Below are 19,398 nucleotides of genomic sequence, written 5' to 3' on the forward strand. Positions count from 1 at the left end.
GAAATTGTATTTCTTTTTAAATACTTATTTTTTACTTGACACAGTCAATATGCATTAGAGCAGAGGGTGAGATGCTCTTGTTGCCTTGTAGCAGTGATCTGAGGTCTGAGAAATCTCTTTTGTCAGTTCATCTCAGCAAAGAGCAGAGGGTGAGATGCTCTTGTTGCCTGTCCACACCCCCATGAGGAGGATGTTGCTGCTGTGCCATGGCTTTCCTGTCCATCAGATGGAAGTGCAATGATTCCCAGGCACAACAAATGAGCCTTGTGACAAGACCAATGCAGTTGTGCCAAACATAATGATCTTTGCAATGCAATACATAAAAGAATAGTGGAGTCTATACTTTTGGAATTGTATGAATAAAAACTGGACGCGCTTATTTTTTACTAGACACAGTCAATATGCATTTAGAGGAAAAAAAGTGCTTATGACAGTCTGCAGCTTAATTTTATTCTCTTAGCCTGAATGATGAGATTTAAGTCTCCTCTCCTCTCCTCTCCTCTCCTCTCCTCTCCTCTGCTGTATCGGTTGTCCACACCCCCATGAGGAGGATGTTGCTGCTGTGCCATGGCTTTCCTGTCCATCAGATGGAAGTGCAATGATTCCCAGGCACAACAAATGAGCCTTGTGACAAGACCAATGCAGTTGTGCCAAACATAATGATCTTTGCAATGCAATACATAAAAGAATAGTGGAGTCTATACTTTTGGAATTGTATGAATAAAAACTGGACGCATTTAAAAAATAGATGTTACATTTTAAGCTGGGGACATGATGCAGGAGTTACTGTATGAATCTGTGTGGAAAGCTGGACTAAATAATCATACAGGATCCCTCTTGCCCTGCTATCACTGAATCCCCAACAGGTATTTGACTTTTTCCCTCCTTTTCTTTAAACCTATTTAAAGCTACTCTAAACTAAACACTAATAAAAAACTAAATAAACCAAGCTACAACCCAAAAAAGAAACTTTTCTAAGTTTATAATCTCTTTTAAAACAACAAAAGATTTAATTGTTTAATATTATTTAGGTTTTATTGTTTAATAAACATTTTTTCCACTTTTCTCCAAAAACAGTATTTTCTTCCAAACTAATTAAGAAAAAGAACCAATTAAATCTGCTTAAAAAAAAAAAAAAGCTTTAAAATGTTCTCTCCCAAATTTACCCTAAACCAAGTCACTGATGCATCACCAAACTCGCTTTAAAATATTCTCTCCCAAACCAAGTCACTGATGCATCACCAAACTCCTTGGTGGGAGACGCTGGGTCCTTGGCAGTGCTGCAAATCAGTTTGGATGCTGCTGCTGGTGGAGAGGCTCAGTTTCATGAAGAAGCATCCTAGCCCTAGTGGAAGTTACCCAAACTGGTGTCCCTCCAGGTAAGGCAGGGCAGCAGAAGAGTCTCCAGTGACGTGTGAGCTGTGCCAGCTCTGCCAGTGACCCTGGGGCCATCGAGGCCAAGGACAGCTCCCCGTGGACTTCAGCAAGAGCAGTGCTGGCTCCAAAATTGCTTGGGTGTGAGATGTATGGGAGGTTGAATAGCTGGGTAAGGACCTGCAGAAACCTCAAGTGTTTCTGCATCTGTGAGCCAATGCACTGATTTATGCACAGTTGCACTGGCAGCTGGTCTGGCTTCAGCTCCATCTGACCTCATACATCATTAAAACCAATAAAAATCCTCCCGTTTGTTTGCTTAGGACCTGTCTGAGGCTGGGAGGTTGTTCCTGTGGTCAGGAGAGGGGTTGTGTGTGGAGATGGACATGAGGTGTAGTCCCAGCTCTGCCAAAATCCCCTAGTGGGCTGCTCCCTGCAGTGTCCCTGGTCTCCTGGATCCTGGCAAGCAGCAGTAACTTGTCCTTCCTTCCCAGCCCACCTCCTCCCTGTGCTCCCAGGCCCCTACAGCCCCAACAAGATGCCCAATATCAACATTAGCTCAAAGTTAGTTACCCCATGTGCACACAGCATTCTTTAGGCTTTTCTCTTTTGAAGTTTCAGGTCCCCTGAAAAAAAACAAACAAAAAAAAACAAGCAAAAAAGTGAAAATTATGAGATCTGAACATATTAAAGTCTTTTACTTGATACTCTTTAGTTTTAGAAAAAGGACAGTTGACCTTAAATAGGACATAGGTGCAGTACAGACTCTCTTTTAGTTAAAACCCATAAATTTTGGGTGGAAGTTTACTTTTGTGGGTGAGGGCAATGCAAACATTTGTTTGCCAGATTTTTCAATGGTGGCTGTTGACTGTGGTCTGCAAGGTCCCAAGAACTCCCAGTGACTCTTAGTGGTTACGTAAAGAGTGTGCAATTAGAGGCATATTCATTCCAAATTTATTTATTTATTACTCCATAATTATTTCACAATTAAAAGCTCTTTTACACCTGGATAATCCTGGTCAGATTCTCTCAGTGTAAAAGAATTTTTAATGGTGAAAAAGGAAGAGTACTATCACTCACAGCTCCACTTACATGAGCTAATGTGCCCACATCTCCAGTGGGCTGTTCCCACCATGGTGGAGAAACTGAGGTTTTGGAAAGGTAGAGGATGCTTAGAGAGGCTCCTCTTCATTGAGATCTTACCATCTGCTAAAGTTCATTATTTTCTTCTATTAATCGCTCATCAGAAAGGCTGAATTTATTATTTGAGTATACCAATTGTGTATTTTTCCATAAAATCTCATGTGGCACCTTGTCTCTGGTTAAGTTTGAACTTCATGTTGGGACACATTTCCATAGTGGCATATTAGTGAATAAGGACATGGGGTCCAGGGTCATGCTGCTGTGGCTTATCTTGAAATCGTAAAATAGAAAGATTCTAAGAAACTGGGAAAAATAGTTTTAAAAAGTAAGAGGCACATTGAGTGCAGAGTGGTGCTACCTGTGGAACATCATTCCACTTCTGGCAGTCAGCAGCTAGGGGATCTCCTGAGCTGAATTTGGATTAGGGTGTGTAACAGCCCTGCTGGAGCTAGCCACCATTACTGTTTTAAGCCCATTTGTACTAATTTGTGATTTTTAGTGCCCGTGACAGTCCCATAACTCATTTGTGAGAGTAATGTCCTTTTTTTCTGTTCTTAACTTGGTGTCTCATAATTTCGTTAGTTAGTGTCTGTCTGTTCCTTGAAGTTTTGAGAAATGGTGCCCTTATTTTGGATAATAATTTGCAGTTATTTCCTGTTCACCTTCTCCATGCAAGTCATGACTTCACAGACCTCTCTCAGATCCCCTCTGCTGTTTTTTCTCCCCAGATGAAGGGTTTCAGCCTATTCTGGCTCTTCTGTCTGGAAACTGTTCCCTGTCTCTGATGTCTTGTTGCCCTGTCTTGCCTTTTGTAGTTCTGCTCTATCCTTTGTGAGATTGGTGCATTGGAGCTATGTGCAAAAATTTGTGATATTGCTCTGAAGCATTTTCCTACTAATTTTTAATTTCATCTTTGCTTTTTTAAATTCCCATGGAACACTTTCTCACTTTTAGAAAATCATCCAGGGTAGCTCTTACCATGAAATTTTTCATAGGTTCTCGCATTTGTAAAGCCAAGTGAATGGCATCACTCACATCCAAATACTCTCAGTGACAGCCCCAAGAAACTCAATTTGTGAATCAGAATTTTGTCCTACAGATATAACACTTCACTCTTCCCCATTACACCTTGCTCTCTGATGTCTCTAATGTTCTTTTTAGAATGTTTATCAGTTTGTCTTACATGGAATCACACTAGTCTCTATTCAGTCCTTCTCTGGAAAGTGCTTTTTCATTTTGCATCACATTTACTTCTATTCTTTTGGCATAGGCTGATTCAAACAGCTGGCTGGCTCTGCACCATGGATAACCATTCAGCAATTTCCTCTTTGGATTTCCATAGAGCTCTTGGGTGAATGCTGTCCGGTCTTGTAGATTGGTCTTATTCATTTTATCAGTTTGTTTGAAAATCTTTTCTAGTGATGTTTCAGTTTGAGGTATCTCTTCAGATGTGTTCTTGAGAAGGAAAGGCTGCAGTGTGGGATGCATCCTCGGTATTTATTTGACTTTGTTATCATGAGATAATGTGTCTTGAGTGCTCATCTATCACATATTGATCCTCTATCAGTCTGGACAGCTGTCTGGAAAACTATTTGCTGTGAGGCAGCTTTTGTTATGAGCTTTCAGAGCTGTAGAAAATTGCTTTTCAGAAGGTTTTTTAATACATTTATATTGACTTACTAACACTGGCTTACCTGTGTGCATGTTTATTTCATAATCCCTTTCTGAACTTCATTCCCATACTTTGCTTCTGGTAGACTTTATTCTGTTGTTCACTCCACTAACATTTAGGTACTGTTCAAATAAAGTCTGTGAGCCTGAAACCATTTGATTCCTAACTTTCCCTTTCAGCTTCCTTTCAGTACAACTCCAGTTTTGTGTTACTGCCTGTCAGCATCCTGAAAGTAGAGAAAAAACTCAATTACTTAAAATATGAAAGATGTGACTGGTAACCAATACATCAGTTTAATGCAGGACTTGGGTTAGTACTAGTCAGTAAATGTCTTCCTACATTTAATATGATATGAAATACGACCCCTGCCAAAATTCAAGGCAGTTCTGCAATACAATTTCTCCACTTTGGTTCCTAACATGTTTCACAGCACATAAATGCATACTCTGTGGGCATTATCAACTTTCTGACAGTTTGGTCTGTGAACTTCTCACTTCTATCCTGATCAGGGCCCTGCTGAACACTGTACCAAAAGAACACAGGGAAAAAGAGATTAGGTTGAGGGTCTCAGCAAGGTGACCAGGATTGGGCAGGGCTCAAAAGAAGTGAATGAAAACAAATGTGGTCAATGGATATGAATTTGAAGAATACAGTGGTCTGGATAAGCAAGATGATGGGCTGGAAATTTGGCCAAAATACATCTAGGAACTCTTTCAAGAAGAAAATAAAAGTTTAGCCTGGGGTTAAGTTGAAGACTGGTATGAGCAATGACACAGGGGAGGACCCAGGACAAGGACAGATGGAATGGGAATGAAGTTGGAGATGTGAATCAGGGGAGATCATGCTCAGGAGATACAATCACAACCCAGAAGGATGGTGAGGAGCAGAAAGCAATGAAAAAAACTCCTGAAACAGTGACTGGTTGAGGCAAACCTGCAATCAAACCTTCAAGAAAACAATCAGGTGCTTAGGCACTTTTTTTTCCCCTGGCTGCAGACCTCAAAACTAAGGCAGAAGTCAGCACTGGTATGGGAAATATTTTGGGACACAGCCAGAGAGGACATGAGAGGCAGTGACACAGAGACTTCAGGTTCCATGAATAACTCTGAAAACGGGCTGTGAGTAGTCCCTTGCTGTACTTGCCTAAGTTTGTGAAACACGTTGATATTTATTCATGGTATCAATGGTGTCACCCAAAGCAAAAATAACCACAGAGCTGACACATATGAGTTTGAGCAATGGCTTATCACTGATTCTTCTGGGCTTCTCTAAATGTAACGAGACCAACCTTTTCCTCAGTGTCCAGATGTTTTTTTTGGAATGTGTTTGCTGCTGGTTGGGTGCTTGTTCAAAGGATGAACACCTTCCAGCAAAGCTGTAGAAAGCAGTTTTCTAAATAAAATCTTGCACTTTTAGGCATGATCCAAAACTATCTTTCCATTGCTTTTCAGAGGCTTTTTTGGGTTAAGCTTCATATGCAGATTTGCCAATGCTCTCAGATGAAAAACTGTGAAGGATATGAAGTGCCAGATGGCATTAAGTGGATTTCATTGGGTTTGGAGGTAACACAGAAACCCTAAACTGAGTGGACCCAGAAATTCTGGCTGCTGGTTTGTGATTCCCCATCTGTACTGAGCATCAAGGTGGCTCAAATAAAGGTCAGGGACCCGCATTACCATTCTCTGTTCCACTGGTGGCTTATAAAATATTTTAGGATGCACTGAGTGGGCAGTATAGGAACAGGCTGACTAGTTTAGCAGATGTCAGCACTAGAAGAATGTCTGCCATGGTCTGGTGTCTTGTCCTTTGATAGCTGTTCAAAGAGCAGGCAGGAAATTGCACTGCTGAAAAATAAATTGGATATTAGCACACCAGAAGGAGCTGATAATGTTTCTCTTTGTGATTCTGGGGCTGAGCTGATCAGAAAGCCAACCTTGGCTGCCCTGAAACAGGAGCCTGGTGAAATATGTGCTGTGGATCTGACTCCAGTTTTCATGTGGACATTTTTATTCCTGTGCTTTCCACCCACCTTTGAGCAGAGCCAAACATGATGCACAGTCAAACAAGACATTGAGGCTCTTTAGTTTTCACATTTACCCTAACTTAAAACCATTTTCCTGCTACTGATTGCTCCTAATGACATTCAGAGTCCCTGATACATTCCTGAGATAGTAATTTGCTTTCAAATCCACAGATATATCATGGTAAGTATCAAACCTGGTCACAATCAAGGTGGAAATGGGATGGGAGGAAAGCATAGAATCATTATGAGGATCTATTATGGAGCTTACCTGGAAGGGAGGATAATAAAGATTTCTCTTTTAAAGGTCCAGATATCAGGGTTCCAACTGATAGCTAAAATAGGCAATGTGCACTGCACTGAGCTAGGCAAAAGAGCATTTCCAGGGCTGCTCCAAAATATTTACCTCTCAAATGTTTTCTGTCAGAAATGCCTTTGTGGATTAAGCTTTTTTTTTTTCCTTGAAAAGTGTCTCTTTCTGGTATGAAATTTCAGATGTTTACTGAAGCTGTATATCTAAAAGCAGAAAGTTTATTTTTAGCTGTTTCTATTTATTTTAAATAAAAGTCAGAATTTTTGTGAGAGAAGAAAACTCAATTTTTCAGACCAGCTGTAGTCCATTCACTCTACCAGATGAAGAAGACCCTGAATAATGTAACTTTGAGGTGTCAAGCTCTGTGTGAACATTGGAAACTCTTAGTAAGGTCTTGACTATCACAAGACTTCACTCCTGTCATAGGAGAGACTGAAGAAAAACAAGGCATGTACAAAGCCTCTAATAATAATTTCTGGCAAGCTCCTAAAACTTGTCAGAGTTGAAATAATGTGTACATGTTAAATGTATGACTGCCTTTAGTGTGAAATATTTTCACTCCTGAAGGCTCTTGGAGAGGTTGGTTGAGTGACTCCCATTCTTGATGGTGGAGACTTGATGGGTTTCCAAAATTTGCCTTGCTCTCATGTCACAAGCTCTAGGTGCCTGCTGCTGCTCAGCCAGTTCACCCTCTTGAGTGCCAAATCCCATGAGGGCTGGATGAACCAGAAAATTAGTTTGGCAAGGTAGATACTGCAAGAATTTGAGAGCATCTTTCTCTTTGGAGAAACGTGGTGTCTGTGGGGAAGGGGAAACCCATTTCTGCAGTGGAGAGGAATGTTTTGCACATCCTCATATGATGGTGGATGTGTTGTTTGGGACTTCTCAGTCACAAATCCTGGGGCAATTCAGGTTTTTAAGTTCCTTCAAGAGATCCTTGTGGGAGCTGAGCCTCCAGCCCTGAGGTTCACAGTTGAGATTTGCCTGATAGGATGACTGCTCCTTTTCCCTGCCACCTCTGCTACCTTCAAGCACAGAGAGCCCCAGAGAACCCCCCGTGGGGTCCCAACCCTGTGCCCAGTGCCTGCAGGGTTGGGGTACGTGTCTCCAGGCATGGCACCTTTGAAGTGCTCAGAGTCATTGTTTGATCGTTCCGTTCCACAAACAGTCCTGCTCCCTCTGCAGGAGGATTTATCCTGTTTTCCATCAGTTGATTTTGGATCTTCCCACTGTGAAGCGATCCAAGCAGCAAAGAGCTTCTTAATCCCATTACTGCAGAGCCATTCTGAATAAACTGACCCACGGGGAAGAGGCTGTGGCTGCTGAAAGGCTCTGCATATAAAGGAGAGGTTTAGCTTCTCCTGGGCTTGATGCACAGCCTCTGCTTTGCTGTTCAACTCCCATGTGCCACGTGGGGACCCAGCTTTGTGCTCCTGCCCCCGAGGCTGAGAAGGCAGCACCTCTTGGCTCTGCCTTCTGCAATGGTCTTGGCCACTGACGTGTTGGATCTACGGGGGGAGCTGCTAGAAGTGATGTGGGAAGCTCAAACCTGAAGTCATCCTTCCCTGCTTGCCAGCATGAATCATTAAATCATTTGCTTTTGCAGGCTGTGGCCAACTGTAAGCACCCGTGGAAAGGCAGAATTCACTCTCCTTCTGCCTCTGCTGGGGCCAGATCCTAGCCTGGTGCCAGTGGCTTAACACTAATGATATTATTTCTTTTCAAAACTAAGGAAAAAGTGGGTTTTGTTTGTTTATTTAGGTTTTTTCCCCCTCAAATATGGTCACACCCAGAATTTCTTCAAGGTATTTTATGAAGTGCTATTTGGGACAGGTCAAGAACATCTCTTGATGTGTTTGAGCATCTTTCCAGAGATTCCTCCCGCTTGCTCACCTTGGTAATGTGGGGTAAAAAGGTCAAAGAGAACAAGAAGGAAGTACCTGCATGCAGCTGGAACTCCCTGTTTAACACAGAAGATATTTCCTCCTCTGACACCTGATGGTGTGCCAGGAAGTGTCCTGTGCCTGCTGAAGATGAGGTTGGTCTTCCACAGCTGGCTATGGATGAGCTAAAGCTGTCAGACCTGGTTTTGGTTTCTGTTGGATGATCCTTCCTGTGGGAAGGAGGAACTTGTTGAGAAGATGGTTTTGTTTAGATTCAACAACTTTCCTAAGCACAAGTTCCTTCAGAAAATCCAAAGATGATAGCAAGCAGAGGCTTTGGTTGATTCTCTTATCTCATTTCCTATTTTTGGGTGGAAACAAAGTGATTCTTTTTCTCTTAATTACTGAGACAACCTTCTTTAAAGATACAAAGGTACAACAGTGACAAAGCATAGAAATACCCCAGCAGGCTATGGACACCAAAAGACAGAAAAATGGTTTGAGGTGTAGAATAACCACAACTGGCACGTGACTTATGGATTACACCCGTCATATGATCAGCCCTTAGCTAGTTATAAATATTATATTAGAAGTATTAGTGAAACCAGATGGGTTGCAACCAGTCCAAAATGTGGTGAGCCTGCGGCCTGAAATAAAGAGAGATGAAGCACAATGCTTTGGCATTAAAAATCATCTTCATGTGAGAACCAAGAACTGGTGAGGAAAAGAGGAAAAGTCACATAGCCGGCTGTGCTGTGCACATGGTGCTTGGGAAACCATTTTTTTTTGTGTCTCAAGGCACCAAAATATATTTCCTAAGAGTCTGCAGTCCATGTTGGATGTTTCATCCTGATGCTAATTAACTCTGGTAATTGGTCAGATTGCTCTTACTTTGGGTGAGCAGTGAAAGGAGAGAGAGAATGTGAAGGCCATCACCCCTTGAGTGTTTCCTGCAAAGGGACTGGACATGGCAGGACCTTTCCTCTGGATGTGCAAGGGTTGCTCAGGACTGGTGCTCAGGTTGTTGTGGAGGGGGTGATGAAATATGTAAATGCAGCTTTGTCCTCAGTGCCTCCTTCCCTGACCCCTTCAGATGCTATTCCCCAGTCTGAGAAGATTTTAACCCCCAAATTGTCAGTGCCTGCTGCAGCTCTTTGGGTACTGAACACGCTTAACTAACACATTTGTGTCAGCTGTCGCTGTGTTAGCGCTTCTCCCAGACATTTATGCTGGCCTCATCTTTGCTTGGAGGATCCCAAACATTCAGCACTTTCATCAGGAGACCTTTAGAGCCTCATCAGCTCCAGGGGCTGGAACAGGAGCACCGGGAGCACCGGGAGCACTGGGCATCCCATGACCTGAGGCGGCCAGGCGTGCTGGAGCCGGGCTGGCCACTCGATTCCCGACGAGGAGCGAGCAGTGGGCTATCAGTGGGAGGCTGGCTCATCCCTGTGCCCGGGAGGAGCTCTCAGCCACCCGGCGCAGAGCCGTGTCCGGCTGTTCGCAGCGGGCAGCCGGGGTCGCGCAGGTGCACGGCCACCCCCTGTGACAGCCCGCAGCCCAAGCAGCTGACAAAATATGCCCGGCATCTGGCACTGTCCCCGTGTCTGGGCTCCAGCAGCCGGTGCCTCCCGGCTGGATCCTTACACAAACACACCGGGGCGGCTGCAGGGGAGCCGTGCCAGCCACGGATTTGGCCCTGCCGTGCAAAGCAGCTCCCGGCCGTGCTTCCAGCCCTGTTTGCGAGGTCCTCAGGAACCTCGCCTGTGCCTGCACCTCATCTGCTTCCCCCGGCCAAACGGAGTCACCCACCTGGTCCCCTGGAGATGCCGAGCTCTCCAGCTGGTCCCCAGGCAGGTCCCTGTGCCTGCTCTTGTCCCTCTCCAGTCCCACTGAGAGGTTCATGGAGCTGCTGGGGCCTGCAGGCTTGGTGAGGACTGGCTGCATCCACCCTGCCTGAGCTGTCACAGGAAAATTACCTGGCAGCTTCTCCTCATCCCCCACTGCGAGGTCGAGCTGCTGGGTTAGGTGACTTTAGGCTGTGCCCTTGCTCTGGTGGGTTGTTGAGGGCTGTACACATTTGCAGCAATACATGGATACAAATGACTAATAATAGGAAAGCATGTGCTGGGTCTATGTCCACTCCTTTCCATCCCAAAAAGGAATGGGCTCTCACCAAGAGCCCTAACCTTGTCTTGAAGGCCAGGTCAACATGCTTTGCTGATGAGGTGGCCTGAATTTCATCTCCCTCATATCACTTTTGGTTCTTGGCAGACATGAGAGTCCGTTGCTTATAATACAACTTACCTCTTTAAAAGGGCTGTTCATGTGAAAGGCCTTTAAAAAGAAGCCAAGATAATTATTTCCCTGTTCCAGATGGGGAAACTGAGGTGTGGGAAACAAAACTCATTTCCCCAAGTTACACAGCAGCATGAGGCAGGAGAAGCAAACAGCTCAGTCCTGCCTGTCTCTGCTGGCCGCCCTGGCCCGATCTGCAGCCCTGGAATGCAGGGCTGGGTGGCAGAACTCACCGTGACATTTATCCTTTGGGGTGATTGAGTGTGTCCTCCCTTTCCTTCCTCACTGCCCATCAGTGCTCCCTCGGACCACGCTGGGGGTGTTCTGGGAAGAACAAGGCACTTGCTGGCAATTAAGTGTCAAGGTTGAATGGACAACTGCAGTGCCTAGAGCAGTGGTATGGGCTGGACACACCAGTGTGATACTCTTTACAAGAATTAATCATGTGGGAAAGGGGTTGGTGAAATGGGTTTTTTCCCCCAATACATTGTCAGGAACTTGGGTATTTTGTTAAGTAACGGTTAAAGATACTTTACAATATAACCAAATAATTGTCACTGTTTTGCTGTGCATACACTTTGTGTGAGACAGTCTTTTTCTTGAGATTAAAAAATGGCACAGTGAGAAAAAGTTACAATATCCATTTTACAGTAGCAGGATCTTGGGAAAGGAGATTCTTTTCAAGATCACACAAGAAACTGGTGACTGACCTGAGAAAGTTACAATATCTATTTTACAGTAGCAGGATCTGGGGAAAGGAGATTCTTTTCAAGATCACACAAGAAACTGGTGACTGACCTGAGAATGCAATCCATTTTAAATAAAGAAAAGGTCCAGTGATCTAGTGACAAGCTCTTGTTCAAAGTATGAATCTTAATCAGACGAAAATGGACGCAGAAAAGGCGAGTGATGGAATGCTGTCCTTAAATTTTAGTTCATTCTCCCCCATAGCTGGATCAAGAGTAAAAACCAGGATGCAAATGTCAAAAGAAAGGTGTTGATGGAGAGACAACAGTGATCAAACTAAAACCATCTTTGCTGGACCAATGACTCTGGAAACCAAAAGTGAGGGGGGGAAAAGCTGCATAAAAAGCGGGCATTGTGTCCTGAGCTGATGTTTCAGTTCAAAGCCTGATGGTCTTTGGGCTTGGGTGGGCTGGTGGCTGTCACTGAGCACCTTGGCACGACAGTGCAAGGGCAGCTCCAGGTCAGGAGACATCAGAAGAGCACAGGTACAGACCCTGCTTAGGAGACCCCTCAGGGATCCCTACCTGCTGACCATGGCTGTGGTTTGCCTCCCAACACCTCTACTTTCTCTCCAATTTGTTCATGACTTCATAAGATTTGTTCTTGCAGTAGTTTGCCTCTCCTCGTTCTGCAGCCTTGGTCTCCTGGGTGACTTTTTCCTGTGGAGGGGTGAAATTGTGGTGGAAGTTGGGTGGGTGTGGTGCTGCTGTTTAAATGTGAAAATGCTTCAGATTGGAACTGAACCCTGCAAGTCTGGAGTCTCGGGTAAAACTTGGTCTTTGGGTTTGCTTTCATAAGAGGTGCCCTCCCTCTCACACATTGGGTTTTATTCATATGGATGGAGAAGGCAACAACGAGGGCGATTTTATTGCTCCTTTTTACCTCTGGAGAGCTGCCACGGTCGACATCAGCCCATCATGTGCTGGTGACTGCACTGCATTCATCTGCTGGCTGAGCACTGATTCCCCGTGTTAGCAAAAAAGGCAGATCCCTAAAGCTGCTGCTTGCTGCAAGTCAGGCCACCACCTCGTTTAGAGCCACTCCCGCTGGGACACTTTCCCTCCCTGGCTTATTTGGGCTCTGTGTGCAGCCTGGCACTCTGCACAAATGATACAGCAATGAAAAACTACAGATGTGCACACAAAAATGCCTGTTGGGTCTTTCCCTCCTCCTGTGCTGTGGGGAGTTAATGGACATTGCTCATTAGGGCAAATTTTTCTTTTTGTCTTTTACCTAATTTCTCCACTCCCATAAAGCATATTGATCTCGAAAAAAAAATCCTAGTGCTTCCCAAAAATATAAACAAAAGTATTTTCTGTAGTGTTTGATACTTGCTACTGGAGGAAAAAATATTCTAGTTTGCTGGAGGGTATTTTTGGAGGCACTGCTGCCCCATCCCCTCTTTGGGGCTGCCCGGTGCCCTGGCACTGTGCTGCATCTGCTGCCTTGTGCGTGGAGGCAGCAGCAGAGGCAGGATTCAGCCTCATCCATCCCAAGGCAGCTGCTTCTGCCAGATGTCACCGCTGTGCAGCCCAGCAGACCCACGGGGGTATTCCTGCAGGAACGTGCTTTTCAGAAATACCATTCTCCAGCTCCCCAGCCTCAAAACTGCTGGGGCTCTGTTTGCCTAGCAGAAAAAAAAAAAAAAAAAAGCAACATGCACACACAAGGAAAAAAAAAAATCTGAAGGCATCCAGTTGCTCCTGGGCAAATTGCCAGTGATTGAGTGACCTGCTGCTTCCCCAATATTGCATTCCGCTGGCATGTCTTTAGCCCTGGCTGACGCCAGCCATCTAACTCACCCCCAAAGCAAACATTTCCAGTTGGCACCGCTGCCTTGTTTTTCTGAAGAACCGATTCATGCCTCCCTTAAAAAGTTTTACTATATCCATTTTTTTTTCTATTTTTTTTTTAAATTTCCCCCTGGTGTGTGGAGCCACCGGGGAACAGCTGCCGCTTCAGGGATTTCTCCTTAAAATCCAGAAGAAAAAAAAGAAGGTTGGGGGGGGCGGTGTAGGATTTTTTGCCACCTCCCTTTTTAGCAAGCATGATAAATCCATTCAGAGCGCTCCTTGTGCGCGAGTGTGGAAACCTTCTGCTAAAAGAGTTATTCTGTTCTCATTCACAGATGATTGCTCCCCGAGGGGCCGGGCGGGGAGCGGGGAGGAGAGGCTGATAATCCGGGAGGACACGGACGCGGACACCGGGCTGCGGCGCTGAGTGCCTGCTTAATTTATTGGGAACGAGCTCCGCAGGATCCGACCCGCTGTAATTCTGTTATTTAAGGAGAGGCAGAGCCCAAGGACGGCAGCAACCCACCCGGGGCCGTGGTGGAGACGGTGCAGAGGAGAGGAGCACATGCTGGTTTATTTTTTACGCTATGGAAAGAATGAGCTTTTAGGACACAAAGTCCTGGCGGCCGGCGAGGGGGAGGCGTGAGGGGAGTGAGGGGACAGGCTGGCTCCGGGCTGCCCTGCTGTGCAGAGCCAGGGCTGCTGGGTGCCAGCAGTGGGGCAGCCCCGGGAGGTGACGGGCAGGTGGGTGACAGCGCCCAGGTGACAATCCGGGCCACCAGCAGTGCCTGCCGGCTCCCGCTTGGAGCGCAGGGTGGGTGTTGTGTTGTGTGGAGCTGATGGTGCGGCGAGCCAGCACCCCGCTGGTGGGCTGTTCTTGGCTAGGACTTCACTAAAAAAGTGAGAATTCAGCCCCCTTCCATCTTCAAGGGTTCCTCGGGCTCTCTCTGCATCCCCAAAATGGGGGTAAATTGCACAGCAGGATGCCAAGAAGCTTGAACAGAGTAAAGAAAGGTGCCTTCTCTTTGCCTTCTCTTTCTCATCCTGATGGACCTCTTCTTTCATTCTGAAATCCCGGTAGTATTTGATGCAATTATCTGAATTTTCACAAGCCAGTGAAGAACCCCCCCATCTTCTGGCAAACCAAAGGCCTGGAAAGAAATGTTTAGACTTTCTGCCCCAGTTGGAAGTTGCAGTACGTTGAAATGTAGTGGCCTTTTCTGCAGAAAGTTTCATTCTTTGGGGAAAATGAATGTATTTATCTGATTGTCTATTAAAGGATCTAACAGAAAGATCTTGAACATGACATGCTGGTTTTTCATGGGATGGTCAAACAAGGACTCTCTGTAGTAATTTGGGCTTCTCCTAGGTTCTTGGGAATGTTTCTCACCTGACTCTCTGTTTGAGTACTCATTCACCTGGGGAAAGAAAATCAATGAGCACTTAAAACACTAATTTCTCCTTGGACACATCTTGGCACACACTGTCAAACCAGAAGCTCCCACTCTGTCCCTTTTACAGGTGGGGAAACTGAGGCAGCGTGAATGAAATAAATTGGTTAAGGAAAATTCTGTTGGATAAGGCAGTCACAGAGCACTGTCAATCTCAATCTTTGTTTAATACAGCTGTTGCAATAGGAGAACTGAATGCCACTTTAGGGTTTCTCCACATATCAAATTATTTGGGAAGAGAAGAGGTTTCTTTGTGGCAGAAGGATTAGAGAACCCTGGTGATGCTGGATAAATGCTCACAATTCCCTTGAATGTATTACTGGGTAAGATTAATGCTGATTTTCGATCTGGAGGCTGAGGGTTGCAACACTGAGTTGAGGATACTTTCCCAGATTTCTCCAGTTTTCCCTTCGAAGATCAGCAATTGCTCCCCTCCTCCTCCTCTACTTCTTGATTCTCGAGTGGTTTTTGGCCAAAACGACCCTGTGCTCATTTCATGGTAGCAGCTAGAAGAAAAGCTGACAGCTATGAGGTAGTAAAGACAAATGGTGGAAGGGAGAGTTTGGGAAAGCGGGTCTCAGGCTGTGCTTATGAGGAGTGATGACAGCAAACCCGTTTCTCCAGCAGAGTGAAATGTGAAGGGGAATACTTTGCTCTTTCAGACTGCTAATGTAAATAAAAGGCACACAGAGGGACACGGGTAGGTTAACAATCAATTAAAAGCAAATTTCCCTCCTTGTGTGATGTTAGAAGGCTGTGGGTGATATAACATGAGACAGGGGTGAGACACCATGGCAAGTTTCTTCAGCAGTGCAGAGACTTTAAGCACAATGCTGAACTGGGAGAACCAGCCCAGCAGTGGGGTTTCCCTTTGGTTTGCAGTTTCACCTTCTGTGAGTGCTCGAGGGATACCTTTGAATTCATACAAACAATTCATTTGATTTCAACAAGAAGAAAAATGGTAATGATCCCACTGATGTCTCAAAACAGGCTATGGGCCTAATGAGATCTGACTGTGTCTCTTAAACATCTTAATGGTGCTGAAAACACAAGTTCAGTTCCCTGGATATGTCATTCCTTAGCTGCTGTCTGATTTGTTGATTTAGTGATGATGTTGTAATTCCATGACATCATATCTAAGGTCTTCAGAGCATTTCCATCTGGTTTCAATGCCATCATCAAGCAGGAGCAGAATGGGAGCGTGTGTCAAGAAGGAAACCAAGGTTCAACGAGCCAAAAGGAGCAGTTGCTTTCAGTCTGTGAAATCAGGGGCACATAAATGCAGGGCACATAACACCCACCTGGATCTCCATGTTTTACAAGCCATGCACTGCTCCTCATGGATACTCCTGGTGGGATGAGGCTTGGCATGGCCGGTGGCTGCACCCTGGTGTTGCATGAACATGTGGTAGCTACACCACATTCTGGAAGAACAGCCACAGGAGATGTGCCCACCACGTGCTGGGCCCCATCATGCCTGGTCCAACCTGCCTTGGGAGCTGTGGTTTGGATGGATCCCTGCTGATCCTGCAGCCTGGTGGGATGGGGGAGCTGCAGCTGGTGCAGAATTCAGCCTGTGCTGCATGGGCAGGACAAGAACAAGCTCCTGGGGGAGCTGCTGTCCTGCCATTGCAGCTGCCCTGCAGGAGGAGGGGGGGTGCTGGCTGCCAGCTCTGCCCCCAGGACTCACCCCAAGGCTGCCCTGTGTCCCTGTGTCCCAGTGGCTGCCACAGCTGCCAGCAGCAGCTGCTGTCTGTGCCTCGGTGTTGCCTGGTGCCATCCTGCAGTGTGCCCACCCCGTGGATAGGCACAGCTGGGCAGCACCTCACAGCACCAAAGCCATGAAAATATTGCTGATTTGGATCACAGCATCACAGAGCACTCACAGTTGGAAGGGACCTACAAGGATTAAGTCCAGTTCTGAAGCCTGTACATGGTTTGCACCCACAAGGTTGGTGTCAATAGTACCAGGCTCTAGGGCTGCCCTGTAAGCACCTGGGTCTTGTAGAGCTCAGTGTGCAGCCTCACAGCTGAGCTGTCATGGAGGGAAAGTTCCTGTATCACCCTTGTTATGCTGCCAGGATCTGTGTGCCTTGGTTCCCAGGGACACCCCATGTCCTTGGGCACCTGGCAGGAGGAGGACCAACTCTTGGGTTTCTCTCCAAGAGCCTGTCCTCACGTGGTGCAGCTGCTGGTGACAAAATGACCCACTGATGTTGATGCCAGGGTGAAGGGCAGCTCACTTGCTTTCCCTTTCTGCTCATCACAGGACACATTCCCAGCATAGCCCTGCTGAACCAGCTAAAGATTCCCTCTGCCCTCAATGACACAAGAAAACCTCTTGCTGGGTGCAGGCTGCCCTGGTCTCCCTGAAACCTCCTCTCCCAGCATGTGCTCCAGCCAAAAAAATCACTTTAGTTGTTAAACACAGAATGGTATAACTCCCTACTCTGTGTCCTAATTGTTTTTCTCATCTGGTGAGAAAGGGTGATTTCCAAGGGTGGCTTCCCTCTGGTTTCTAAGGGTGGTTTCTTTACTTTGGGTGGTTCAAAACCAAACTTCCCTAGTTCCCCCAGTCAGGTCTGAGCTGTGGTTTGAACTTTGTTGCTCAGACCATGCCTGGCTCTGATCTTTCAGTGCCCAGCACTGCCATACTTTCCTAGGGAACACATAAACAGCATCATAACACCCCTCGGGCTTAGGAACCAGAGTGGAAACAAAAGTACACTTAAAAAATTATATATGTCCTGTTTTTGAAGTCAGTGTCATGACCTGGGCACTTGATTCGTGAGGGTGACAGCTTGCCCCTGGCAACAACAAGGAACTTCTCATCACCCAGCGAGGAAGAGTGATGGGCAATGCCAGCAGCCCACCTGAAACGCTGCTGAGAATGTAGATGCTGGATGCAGATTATGCTGCTACACTCTACAAAAGCCCATGGTGCACGGAGGGAATTTATGGGGATGCAGCCCCGGAGCTGGCTAAGAGCATTCTCTAGCACCATCTAGTGCTCTGAGAGCCCAGGTTCTTGAAGAATGCCGAGGTTTAATCTTCATATAGATCAATACCATAGGCAATTTGAGCACCGTGGTGCAGAACGGTGAAGTGATGCATATCTTGCAATATATTATATGAAAGAGTGAGCATTAAATTAAGTATCAGCAGTGAACCAAGGTAATAAAACGTGGCATATATATTGCAGACAATGCAGATTTGTGATTTATGCTGGCTGGGCTCTGAAAGCAAGAATCCATATTGTTAAAGCATGCATTCAATCATTTCAGGAAATCAGAATGGATTAGTACATTTAGACTTCAGGGATTGAACCTGAATGCCCCTGAAGCATTAAAATGTCTCCTCCCTTTTCCCCTGGGCATTGCTGCTTTTTTCTCTGTAAATCTTTGTCCCTCTCCAAACACATCCTGTCTTAGGATCATAGAAAGGTTTGGGTTGGAAGGGACTTGAAAAACCATTTAGTTTCAACTTCTCCCCATGGACAGGGACACCTTCCACTAGACCAGGTTGCTAGAGCACCTTGAACACTTCCAGGGTTGCATAATCCCCAGTTTCTCTGGGGAATTTGTTCCTTAATTTACATAATTTCGATTTTTGCAAGACTACCTTCAAGACTGGTGGGATTAATTCCCAGAGGAGAATGCCCCAGTTGAAAGAAACAGAAGGAATAGCAACAAGCAACCATCAACACCTCCAGCAGCCAAAAGGAGGGTTGCACTGTCTCTGGCTGTTGAACTGGATGGGACTGGGGATAATCGCTTCTATAGAGGATACCAGCTGTTTACTTAAAAGCCCAAAATTCAACTGAAGTTTATCAGACACTTTCTCAGTAGTCAATTAAGTGCACAGTAGACCTGAGGTCAAGTTTTGAGTGCCAGGAAGGAAAAACAATGGCCCAATGCTTTTCTTTAAGTATTTTATTTTCCTTATTTGGTAGATGAGAATGTATGGAGCTGTTGTTGAGTTGTGAACCCAACTTATGATGTTTTCTGTTTGGTTTTGTGCCTGACTGCCTCTTACACAATGTACCTTAGCTCAGTGTTTTCAGGACTTGTCCAACTCTGATGGAGGAGATATTTTTTACTAACATTTGTAATTTCTCTGGCATTGTATTTACCCAACACCACCATTTTGAATGTGGTAAAACTGGTAATAGGGAGATGGTGCTAATGATTTTTATAATAAATCTTATCAGATATCAGGTTTTCTTTCCTGAGAGTCCTTGCAGTAACAAAGGAAACCAATAGCCAAGGACAGGTGGATCTTGTCTGCCTATTTCCTATGTTCAGCTGGTCTTTCTCTCTTCTCCATCACCACAGCTGAGCCAAAGCAAGAGACTCAGAGGATACGTGCTTTACCCATTAAGCCATTACAGTCCTAATCAGTGAGTTAGTTCAGCTCATCTGCATTCACTTCTCAGACTTTTGTTTCTATATTCATTTTTTTCAGGGTCAATGGCAGTGAAATTTTGGCTGGAAAGTTGTGAGTGAGAGTTATTAAGCCCTTCATGAAATTTCAACACAAAAGCAAAACCAGCCTCTAAGGCAGACACAGCAGCTTGCTGCATGATTTGTGCTGGTGCCAGGGGTTACAGGAGGACAAGGAGCCTGTACTTGAGATGTAGCCCACAATATTTTGGCATGCAAGTGAGGACAGGACACTGCACCTCCTTATGGCATCCCCATCACC

Source organism: Passer montanus, unplaced genomic scaffold, assembly GCF_014805655.1.
Source record: "Passer montanus isolate IOZ18808 unplaced genomic scaffold, ASM1480565v1 scaffold51, whole genome shotgun sequence".
Classification (NCBI taxonomy): domain Eukaryota; kingdom Metazoa; phylum Chordata; class Aves; order Passeriformes; family Passeridae; genus Passer; species Passer montanus.